This window comes from Etheostoma spectabile, chromosome 14 (genome assembly GCF_008692095.1).
Source record: "Etheostoma spectabile isolate EspeVRDwgs_2016 chromosome 14, UIUC_Espe_1.0, whole genome shotgun sequence".
Lineage (NCBI taxonomy): Eukaryota > Metazoa > Chordata > Actinopteri > Perciformes > Percidae > Etheostoma > Etheostoma spectabile.
The window spans coordinates 14,387,362-14,398,938 of record NC_045746.1 but is presented as its reverse complement, the minus strand read 5'-3'; positions in this window follow the sequence as shown (position 1 = coordinate 14,398,938).

The window sequence follows — 11,577 nt, the reverse complement described above, 5'->3', positions numbered from 1 at the left end:
CCTGAGTAACATTAGGCTGTCTTCTGCTCACTTTTAAGGCAAAGCTTACAACTGTTCATTTGTGTAAATAATTAGCCTAACTCCTTGAATTGTACCATGATGGTTGCAATTCAGAACAGTGGTCAGTAAATGTATATTTTTAGGCTGCATATGCATTCAGTCAGTCTGCAATTATCTGCCACGCTTGCTCTTGCTGTTTTATTACAGCAGCCATGTTTTTTTTTTTACAAATAATGTATTTCACTTCATCTCTTTGTTTTCCCTGCTTTCTCATCACACCCTCCGGAAAAGTAGACCTCAACCTCTACAAAGAGGTTCTTGGTGCCTAAATGGCATATTTGTCATAACAAGAATACAGTAATTCTGGTTGAGAAGGAACTAAACCTGTAGAGCAGCAAGGGAAGATATTTTCTTCATCAAGTTAAACCAGTAATCTGATATTATTGCAGAGTCAGAGTTAGTCCACCTGGGAAGAAGGAGTGGCACATGCAGATGAAAAGGAGGCATCTGAGTTAGGGTGTAGTAACCCTTTGCGAAGCCTGGTAACAGCAAAAATCAAAAGAACAAAATTGCATCTTAAGAGTTTAACAGTTTAACAGTTAAAACAAAGGCTCTGAGAATGTAATCATATGCAGGTCAGCATTGTGGAATAGAGGAAAAAAATGGGGTCTAGCTTGAGACTTTCATTTTCAGTGTTCTCCCTTTCGTAACTTGTCCACTGATTCACCTGATTTGCATTTTTGTTGTTTTCCCCTCCCTGTTTGCCCAGGCTGCTTGCACAGAAACCAGGAAGTCAGCATGAGCACTCTGTCCACTGACAGGAAGCCTCCTGTGGATTACGGCGTTCAGATCCGCTTCATCAAAGACCTCCATGACACAGGCGGAGGTTATCCCGATAAATCCAGGGGAAACAACAGTGCAACCCTTCCTTCCAATAAGTATGGGGTGGCAGTGCACGTTCAGGGAATCTCTGGACATCCTTATGTGGTCCTGAAAGATGGCGAGAAAGGTGACTCGTACGGAGTTCAACTTAACACTCCCACCCCCACCTCAGGGCCACCTTCACCGTGCAACAGTCTCCACAAAACGAGTAAAGAACCAGCAGAGCTAGCCAACTCCTATAGCCTTGCTGTAAATACAGCACACTCCCCTGTTTCTCCAGCAGAGGATGAGGTAAGGGAGATTTTTGGGAGCCCTCATAAAAGACCTCCAGGGGACGGTCAAGCAGGAACACAAGGGGAGGAGGAAGATGGAGCTGGCAGAAAGGGTGAGAGGCCAAAAGCTGAACTCCAACTCAAAGCAACAAGTGAGACAGAGAAAAACCGAGATAGGACTAGTAATAGCGAGTATAACGAGGCAGGGCTGAAACCAGTCAAATTAAACAGTGTGGCACCCGGAGGGGTCAAGCAAACTGCCTCTGGTTACACAGGCTCTTTGGGGAGATACAGTGGGAAAAAACAGAGTGCATTTTCCCCCTCGGAGTCGTTTCCAGAACCTCCAGCATCAAATAATGGGGAGCCCATCCCTGCAATCGACACCAACTCCCTGGCCCCCATCAACAAGCTCATCAGTAAGTTCAACAGTGGGACGCCAGGCAGCACCCCGCAGACGAGAGGCCGCTCTGGAGCAAGGCAGCGGCTCAGGTTTGACGAACGCAGGCGGTCAAGAAGTCTCGACGCTAGAAAAGATGTCGAGCGTGATGTTCCCTCACCTAGCTCTCCGATTCTGAATCCCTACGCTGCTCCTCTGTCTACCTCCTCCAATTTGTTGGCGTCATCTACCCCAGCGAGCAGAAGCCTGGGAAGCAGCCCTGCATCTGTTTCCAAGGTGACGGCACTCGAGCCCCCCAAGCCGAGCTTTAAGTTGCCAGGGAAGTTTGTTGCCAAGGACACCCATCCAGCTTTAGCTAAAAAACCTGTAAGTACCAGCAATTGTGAAGTATTAAATTCTCTTTGTTTTGTGTCTGTTTTCTTACTCTCCTAACTCGCTATTTAAAGGAAATAACTCTGAGGAGTATGTATCAAAGCAAAGAGGCCATAAATGGGGAGGAAGCTCAAGCGAAGCAAGCTATTCACAACATCCTTAAAGATGGGTAAATAAACTACATGCATGATATCCTAAATGGCTAGAATCATTGTTAGTGTGTACAAATATATATGCCTTTCCAATCTAATTCTCTGTCCACTGTTTCCTGATCAGCTCCAGTGAAAGATACCCGAAAAGCAAGGTCAGCCCCGTCTATGACACAACTGACAGTTTTAAGGTAAGAGAAAACATGAATGCCTGTGAATCTTTTTCAGGTTTTTTTTGGGATGCATAGACACATGCTGACTTTTACTTAGAAAACAGCAATGTAATGGAAGTTCGTTTTTAACCCAGGTAACAATGTGTGTTACAAGTATTGTCAACTCAAATGTTCATGTCGTTTTCAGCCATATCTCACGGTCTTCATCAGCAAATAGAACTAGCTCACATGAGTGCGTGTGAGCCACTTCCATTTACTGGGAAACCATGAGATTTGGTTTAAACAAAAATTTAAATATTGTGTCACACTTTAATAACTTTTTTGTTGTTCTTGTTAGTACCATGTTTAAAAATATCTGCCAATCATTTTGGGATTAATATCAAGTTCCATTCTTGTATTTTGAAGTTTGCTGGTGGCGTGACACTCATTTACAGTTTTATCACAGATTGTGCTTTAAAGAACCAGTTTTTCTGTGTTATGCAGAGAGTTGGGTAAAGCGAATGATACAGCTTGAATGTTTGTAAAGTAAATTTTGAGTTATAATCAGCAGTCTGTTAGCTTAGCTTAGCATTAAGACTTTAAACAGAGGCAAAGGCTAGCCCGACTTTGTTCAAAGGTTACCAGCACCTCTAAAGAGTCTTTTATGCTCAGTTAAGTTTACTGGCTTATTTTTATTATTTTTTCTTTTGTTTTGCAGTCAGCTAACCTAAAAGCTTCCCTTGTTACAAAAGGCTTGCCAAATTGATTGTATACATTTATAAAACTAAGACATTGCACACATTTATAACGTAATCCAATAAGCTTTTGTGGTGTGGGTTCAGCATGATGGTCAGTGAAGGGAATCTTGTCAACAGAGCAGCTTTTGTAAAGAAGCTACTAGATGTTTGGCCACCTGTCCTCTTTTCTGAGGATATGAAGTTTTCATTTCATTCACTTTGTCTCCATGGAGGTTCTTTGGGCAGGCCAAAAATGTGAAAATTAAAGAGCATGCTGAGTATTCCTCTGTCAATTTTGGTGCCATCTTTGCTCCTTTGTGCTCCTGTGACACCTTATTAAAATAGATTGTGCCATGTTTTTTCATAAGCATGAGCACACTACTTCCTTTACATTTGCATAATTTTGCATAAATCTACATACAGAAGTTATTCCTTTGTGTCCTTAGCTTCTTATATGACATGCACTTGATTATGTAATACCCCTTGTTAAGTACTTCCCGGTGTGTTTGCGACCATTGCGGCCTGTGAATTGTTAGGTCGTCTTGTCTCTTGGCAACGATACACCTGCAGAGGAAAGCTGTTGAGGGCTCAGTGTGTGGTTAGTTATTGAGAGCCATCAATAATTGAGTTGGACTGGAACCCTGCACCAGCTGGGGGTTGGCTTGCCGGGTGAGACAGATCCTTCTCAGAGGGGTCTTGTTGTACAAAGCCTCCATGTTCTTCATGGCTGTAACCATGCTGTCCACTTTAGTAGATTTAGTGGCTGATTACTCAGCTCTGTCTCTATGCCGGCATTTTGCTTATGTCTGTAATAAGTCAAAACATAAGATCAGAGCAGGATCAGATGAGTGTGTGTGTTATGAAAGGACCACCCAAAGACAATCAGTGGCAGATAACTGAAAAGTCTGATGTCAGGAAGGTGCATTTCAGAGGGTAATGTAAAGCATCTGTGGCTCTTTCTAAGTGCTTGTGGTGTGTTCTCACTGGTCTATTGCAGTGTTGCCAGTTAATGTGTATTAGTGGGAGAGTGATGGAGCTATTGCACTGACACCCTGTTTATTCCCTTCCAATGCTGGTGTGTTGGGTTACCTTAGTCCAAGAATGTGATGTATGTCTGTGAACACTGATCACTCTTTTTTTTGTTCAAAATTGCAAAGGACTAGGACACAGGTTTACCCCTTAAAAATGAATTGTTGCCACCCCTCGTTGGGTTGCACATGTTTACAAGTTGTAACTATTTCAACAAAAGAGTGATTATTCTTTCTCAGGTTGCTTTAGTTGAAATATTGGACACTCCTGGTTCTGTATTTAAAAAAAGGCCCATTCATGACTCACAGCTGGAACCCTTCTACAGCTTTGATCAGCATAAAAACATTTTGGCAAGAATCAATTAGTTTTTTCATGTGTTCCTTCCACTCACCAATGCCAGTAACGGTCAGTGGAAGCTAACAATTAGGAAAAAACTGATTTTACATACTGCAGTTTGAATCAATTTACTCTTGGATCAATATTGGAGGAATTCAGCAAATATTGAGCTGTGTTCTGTTCATAAATTCAACAAAGAAGCATTTTAAATTTGGTGCAACTCTGACTGGCTTCTTGTCCACGGCAACGGTGGCTGAGGCTCATGGGTATTATGGGTAGTATTTAGACCAGTCTGCCATCTAAAGTGATGGACAAAACATGATTTCTCAGAAACAAAGTTAAGATGATTAAAACCTATGGCCATGAACTAATCCTCTCTGGTTGTTGCATTATCAATGAGAATACCATGTTTCTATGAGGAGTTACAATGAGGATATTCATTTATTAAAAGAAATTGGAATAAAAAATACTGAAAAACACTTCCAGAATCTTATTCTCCTCTTACTTTGCAACTCTATGCCTGAAGTGTAATATTATTTAGTAATTCATGAGGAAAAAAGCAAAAGTTAGAAGAAAGTCTGAAAAGATAAACCTAAGTTTGCATCACAGAAACCTTTTTTATTTTCTCATGACCCCTACGATTTATCTCACTACCTCTTGTTGGGAACCAATGGACTGGTGGCTATCAAGACCAAATATTATATTAGATCAGACTTTAATTGAACCTCCTTTGCATTATGTAATCAAATTATCCCCAAGTATTTCTGCTAAGACTGCAAGGCAAGAGAGGATAGTCTCATTTATTTTAGATAATTAATACTCATAAGGATACAAGGATGCAATTCACTCAAAGCACTCAAATTAACTTATCTTCTTTTAATGATCTTCTTGTGAGGACAAAGAGAAATGTCCCAGTGCGGGATAATCTACAAACTGTCCTGCAGGGAATGATAGGAAAATGAAACAAATCTGTTCAAAGTACATCTTCATAATCCATCACTGATAAGAAACAAATGGGAGGTCCTTTGCGGAGTGCAACCCTCCGTGATCCTCGCTTTGTCTCTCTTCTGCTTCTGTGTCGTGTAACGAGTGTGTAGGAGGATGAGAGAGGTTTCATGGGCAGGCTGCACTTAATCTCCTTTTCAGAAGCCTTGATGAGCGGTGGAGCGGTGTGGGCGACACTGCTCCGGCTCTGCTCCCCCTGCAGCCTGTCAGAGAGAGTTGTTAATGTGAGGAGATTGTCTATTAATTTTATTATTTTTTTTTATTTTTTTTTTTTTTAATACAATGTCTGAGCACACTGGCAGGGCCTCTTCTCCCAAAGTTGACTGTCAGAAACTAAGGCAAGAAATCCAAAAGTGTTTCTTCTTTTAAAGTTTCAGATAATACAGAGTGCATTATGTATTTGCAAGGTCGACACTGACTGACGCTGCAATGTTGCAAGGTTTCCAGTCCTTTCTCTTTGTCCTCTTTTTCTCGGTCTCACTCTCAATCTCTCTCACACACTTTCTTTCTCTCTCCCTCTCTGTGTGTGTGTGTGTGTGTGTGTGTGTGTGTGTGTGTGTGTGTGTGTGTGTGTGTGTGTGTGTGTGTGTGTGTGTGGTGTGTGTGTGTGTGTGTGTGTGTGTGTGTGTGTGTGTGTGTGTTGTGGTGTGTGTGTGTGTGTGTGTGTGTGTGTGTGTTGTGTGTGTGTGTGTGTGTGTGTGTGTGTGTGTGTGTGTGTGTGTGTCCTCACAGAAGGAGATCGTATGGGAGCTTCACAAAATGGAACTTCGAGGAGCTTCAAGAGCAACTTAATCGCTGCAAGAAAGAACTGCAGAAAGTCCATGATGAGTAAGGACTAGTTATCGTGTGTGTATGTATTTGTGGGATTTTGCATGGACAGCGTGCATACTTAATAACCAATATTAAACTTCTAGTTATTGCTCCTGTGGCTTTTTTTGTCAAAGGATCATTTCACTATTGCCTGATCAATAGGATTGGTAATGTGTTTGGCGTTGCAACATTGATTGATTGTGTGTGTGTGTGCGTGCGTGTGTGTCCAGACTTGCTGAGGAGCGCATAGCCAGAGAGGGGGCAGAGTCTCGTCTGCACCTACAGGAAGATCAGCTGGCTGAGCTTCAGGAGGAGCTGAGGAGGGTTTCAGAAAACTCACCTCACTCAGACTCACTGCAGTTGGTAAGTTTCACTCCGGGGAGCACACCCAGACTTGCTTGCTTGCTTGTCTGTCTGACTGTCTTTCTTTCTGCAGGATGTGATGACTCTGCAGGCCGACCTTGCTGAGGCTACCATGTTACGTCAGCGCCAGGAGGAGATTCTACACCAGCGGGAGCGGGAGCTGACGGCCCTAAAGGGGGCGCTAAAGGAGGAGGTGGAGTGCCACGACAGAGAGATGGAGACTCTGAGGGAGCAGTACAGTAAGGACATGGAGAACCTGAGAACAACCATGGAGCAGGTCTCACAGGTGGATGGCACGTCATTTGCATTTTGTGCAGGGAGTCAATCAATCATACAAAACTTGACTGTGTTGTCGCTTATAAGTTCTTAAAAAGTATTCATCTGTTGTTGTCAGTATTTGAAAGCTCAGGCCTAACTTATTAGCAAAAACATTTTTTTATCAGATTCAAAATGATGAAGATGGAGATAAAAGGATTAAAACTGTGCAGCTAAGACAGCAAAGACCCAAGAGAGTTTGACTGTCTCAACTGTCACTTCCAATATCTGACTAATGGTACAGAAGTATATTAATCACTAAAAGTGAAAGAAAATCGGTCAAATAAACTGCATGATTATCAGATGGATAGATCTTTCTGACATTTCTCTTCAGTACTACATTTGTTCATGTGCAGTTACGTTAATGTAGGAATACTCTGTCCGGGTGTGTTTCAGACCAGGAGAGCTCTGAAAAAGTGATTCTTATCTCAACAGGAAGAGCTGATTCAATAAAACAAAAAAGTGTTGGTTTAGTAACTCTGATGTCACTGAACCAACACCACTGATTCAGTAAACTGAACAAAGAACAAGCAAGACCCTAATAAATACCACTTTAAAAGAGTGGGTCAGCTGCAGCTCCATTTTATGTGTGTCTTTTAGTCCATTTCAGCAACTTTCTTGCACTACAGAAAGTCTTATAGACAGGTACTTTGGCTCATAAACTGTGAAAAAAAAAGAAAAGATTCTGCACACTGAATACTACTTATACTCACTGTGTGCAAGATTTTTATTCTTTATTCTTTCTTTCTTTTTTATTTTTTATTTAAATGACATCCGTTCTATTTTGAGCTTTTGATATTTGTGTTAGAACTCCACGTAAACTTGTACACTGACACCTATTTTCACATTCACTGGTGTTTATCCTCATTATATTGTTTTAGTGTCAAAGGAAGAGCCTGCAGATTACAGAGCAATTTACTAGGAAGGATTCATAACATCTTTGACAGCTACAGCAAACCTGCAATGCAGCAGTCACAATGAATATTTCTCAGTGTAATTACTTTCTGTTTTGTTACATCATTGTCTGCTAAGAACATTTTTTTTTCTTTTCAGAGAATCTCTTTGTTCATATGTAGTGGGAGTGAAGTTTTACCCGTCAGGCAGTTTGTGTATCCTGCATTCGTTTTTAAAGCGATATTAAATTGTGCCTTGATGTTGCATCCAGCCTAATACACTCCCAGGCGTTGTCTTGTCATTCTGTTTAATGTGTCAGTTTGCTGGCATTGTTCAAACACTGATCAGAGTATCATAAGGTCAGGCTAAGCCCACTGTGCAATGTTAGAAAAGAGAATTTTTGCTCCTCATGACTGCAATGCAAAACTTTTCCAGTCGAGTTGCCATTGAAGAGTTTCTGTTTCTGCCAGTTAGACTATTTATGGAGCGCCGTACTGTAGGATGTGGTGTGATGGTGGAGGAAATTTGAAGCATCTACGTATGTATATGCAGAAATAGATCATTATGGCAGATTTTGGAAACAGTAACAGTAGTGTCAGATAAAAAGTATCAAGCAGCTTGAGTGCAGGAAATAAGCAGACAGGTTGGCAGCTGCTTTTGATGTGGCGATTATTTGGGGAGAGAAGGATTAAAGTAGTTGGATAGCTGTTTGTGACGGCTGTACCAAGCTGTACCTCGTCGGATATTTTATGGTGTTATTTCTAAAGTAGAAGAATTTTTTTTTTAGATGGTGAAGACATGCTGATGAAGGCATACTCTCAAAGATCTCTGTTCCCCTGTTGCGAACATTTGCTTGAAAAAGAAGCTGAACTAAAGTTTAAAAAAAAAAAAGATTTGCGCATGTGAACTCTGTTTTGAATCACTCCTTTTACCTGTCATTATAATGAGAAGGGTAATTAACTATAGGGAATAAATCACAGTGACTCCCATGATAATAATCATATTGTTTTTTTGGGGTGTTTTCAGTCCCAGGAGCAGATAGAAGAGGAGAGGGAGAGGGTAAACGCCTCCATGTTGACACTGGAGGAAGAACTGGAGAGCTGCAGAGATCAGGGAGAGCAGTGGAAGACGCAGCTGGACGCCACTGCACAGGAGCTGCACAACACCAGAGAGGAGTTAGTGTCTATAAGCCTTTCTAAATTAAATCAACCACTTGTGAGCTTGGAATACACATACTATATCTGTCTTATTATCTAACTTCAAAGAATAATATAAAAAAAAAACACTGCATTGGTATCACGTAATGTTCAAAGACCGTGCTTATGTGGAAATTAATTTTCATTTGGACCTCAGATAGAGGCTTATATTTCTAAGATTGGACGCTGAACCCATCTGATTATGTAGCCATAACACTGCTTTAGATCCATAGAAAAGACAAACATACACAGCTGCAGCAGCAAGGCTTATATTCCCAGCAACTCTTTAGTCAAGCATCAAACACACTCTGTCATATTTTATACATTCTACAACCTGTTCAAAGAATTTAAAGTGCTCAATGAAAACCTTCGTTCTGTTAAATCTATGTGGTTATCTTGAAGATACTGTTTTTTGTTCAGTCTTATTTTTTAATGCATGCACTCTTTCACTTAACTTTTTCGATTGGCAGGAGCGGAACGCACGTCGTCAGCAGTCGAATGTGAGAAAGAAAATCAATCTCACTGTGTTTGGTTTGAGTAGGTTTAGCCTGGTTTTAAATCAGCAAAATCTGAAATTCACTTGAAAAGCTCATACATCAGAGTGGATTTTGTATCTGATGATTTTGATCATTAGATTGGGGAATCCTCAACTAACAGTTATCCAGTGATAATAAACACAAACAATCATGCAGTCTTCTTTTTGAAATTGATTTTGTCTTATTGAAGTTATATTGATCATCGTTTTGTTTTTTTCAATAATCCAATCTTAACAACACATTTCTTGATTTAATTGCTATGTTAGTTGCTAACACACTTGATTTTGAATAAATAAGGAAATGATGCGTCTCAATTTAAGTTACAATCCCACAATGAAAGTCAAACAAAAGACAGATTGTGGTGATGTTTTTATGATTAAGTGCAGTAGTTTTCCCCCATGTGTTTGGTTTGTTGTTTGTCACTTCTGCGTGAAATGCGTGTGTGCGTGTTGCTACTGTTACCACTGTGTGTTCTTAAACAGCTACTTTCCTTCCGCAGGCTGCTAAAATCCAGTTTGGAGAAGGATAAATTTGAGGGCGAGCTAAAAGATCTTCGGGAGTCACTGCTCGGCATGAAGAAACAAATGCCTGCGTCTGACAATATCAGCTCTTTAGCAGAGGTAATTCACATGTCAGTCACCCGGTGTGTGGGCAAAACGCAGGGGCTCAGCTCCTCTGTTGTACAGGATAATTATTGTTTATTTTCTAGGGTTTTCTGTGGCTTAAGCTTGAATGGTGTCATTTATTTTTCCTGCACCCACACACATGCACACTTACATGCCCCATACTCATATTAACACATTGGTATGCGCCCTGGCACATTCTTCTTACACACACACACACGTTTTTCCATCTCTGATTGCTTATCCCAAGGAGCTTCGGCATTGCCATGATGATCTGAAACGGGCTCGCACCGATCTGGACAAACAAAAGAGTGAGTTAGGCGAGAAGAGAGAGGCACTTCAAGCCCTGAGGAAAGCGAGTGGAGAAAAAGAGGCTGAGCTTCTTTCTGAGATCAGCAGGTTGAAGGAGCAGTTGCAGAAAGACAAGGCCGAGCTGGAAAAGGCGTCCGAGAAGGAAAAGGAGGTGGTGCTTCATTTGTAGTCTATAGAAAATAAGTGACAATTTTTTTACAAAATAAAAAAATCCCTGCAAGTTGTATGCACAGTCAGTCATGTTTCTCTCTTGATCCGCTCTTCTCCGCAGTCATCAATTGGGTCTTCAGGAAAGACTTTGGTGGACCACGGCACCAACCTGGAGCTCCAGGAAGCAAACACCCGCCTCAGAGAGAGGCTGGCCCGCATGGTACTGCACAAAAAAAAAGGAACACAGCTGTACACACACATGCATGAAAAATTATGTAAACCGATATACTGTAAAGAACAAAAGAAATAACCTCCCACACAGACTCTATTTTCAACCGAGATGTGAAGTAAATTAAATCCAAAGCAAAACTCAAACATGTAAGCTCAGAAAATAATCCCTCTCAGAAAAAATTGTATAAGATTCACGTTGTGGCTCATCTGAGTTGGAACAGCAATGCATTATAGCTGTTTTAAATGCTATAATCTTGTTACTTTTGATGTGAAAGAATCATGTGATTAGTATAGTCATACACAAATCATTGTAGGTGCAAAGCAAATACAAATCAACTTATGTTTAGGATACATAGTAAGATTTGGGGTTGGAGTTTGAATGCAGTGATCAGAGCAATGACTGTACACAATTTGAAAAGACTTAAAACTCTTCAGTAGTGGTCACTCTCCCCATTTTACATGCAAAACAGGTATAACAATAAGGACTGCGAAAGGCAGATGAAAAATAGATGGGTTTGCTGTGAGGTAAATATTGTTCTCTTCTTAACATGGCCTCATACAATTCAAAACTCATACATACCTAACATTAAATTCCTATTACTTATGGCATGATAGGAATAAAACAAAAAATAGTCAACATGCTATATACCCAGGTTCATCAGTGGATATTTTCTCATTCTCCAGACGAGACTTCACTCCAGTGTGCCCCGGAGCCCAGAGGCGGAGGAGACGGTTGAAGCTCTGGAGGATGAAAACCGCTCCCTGAAGACTCAGCTGGAGGAGGCCAAGAGAGGAGCCACCCGCCTGAGCAAAGAG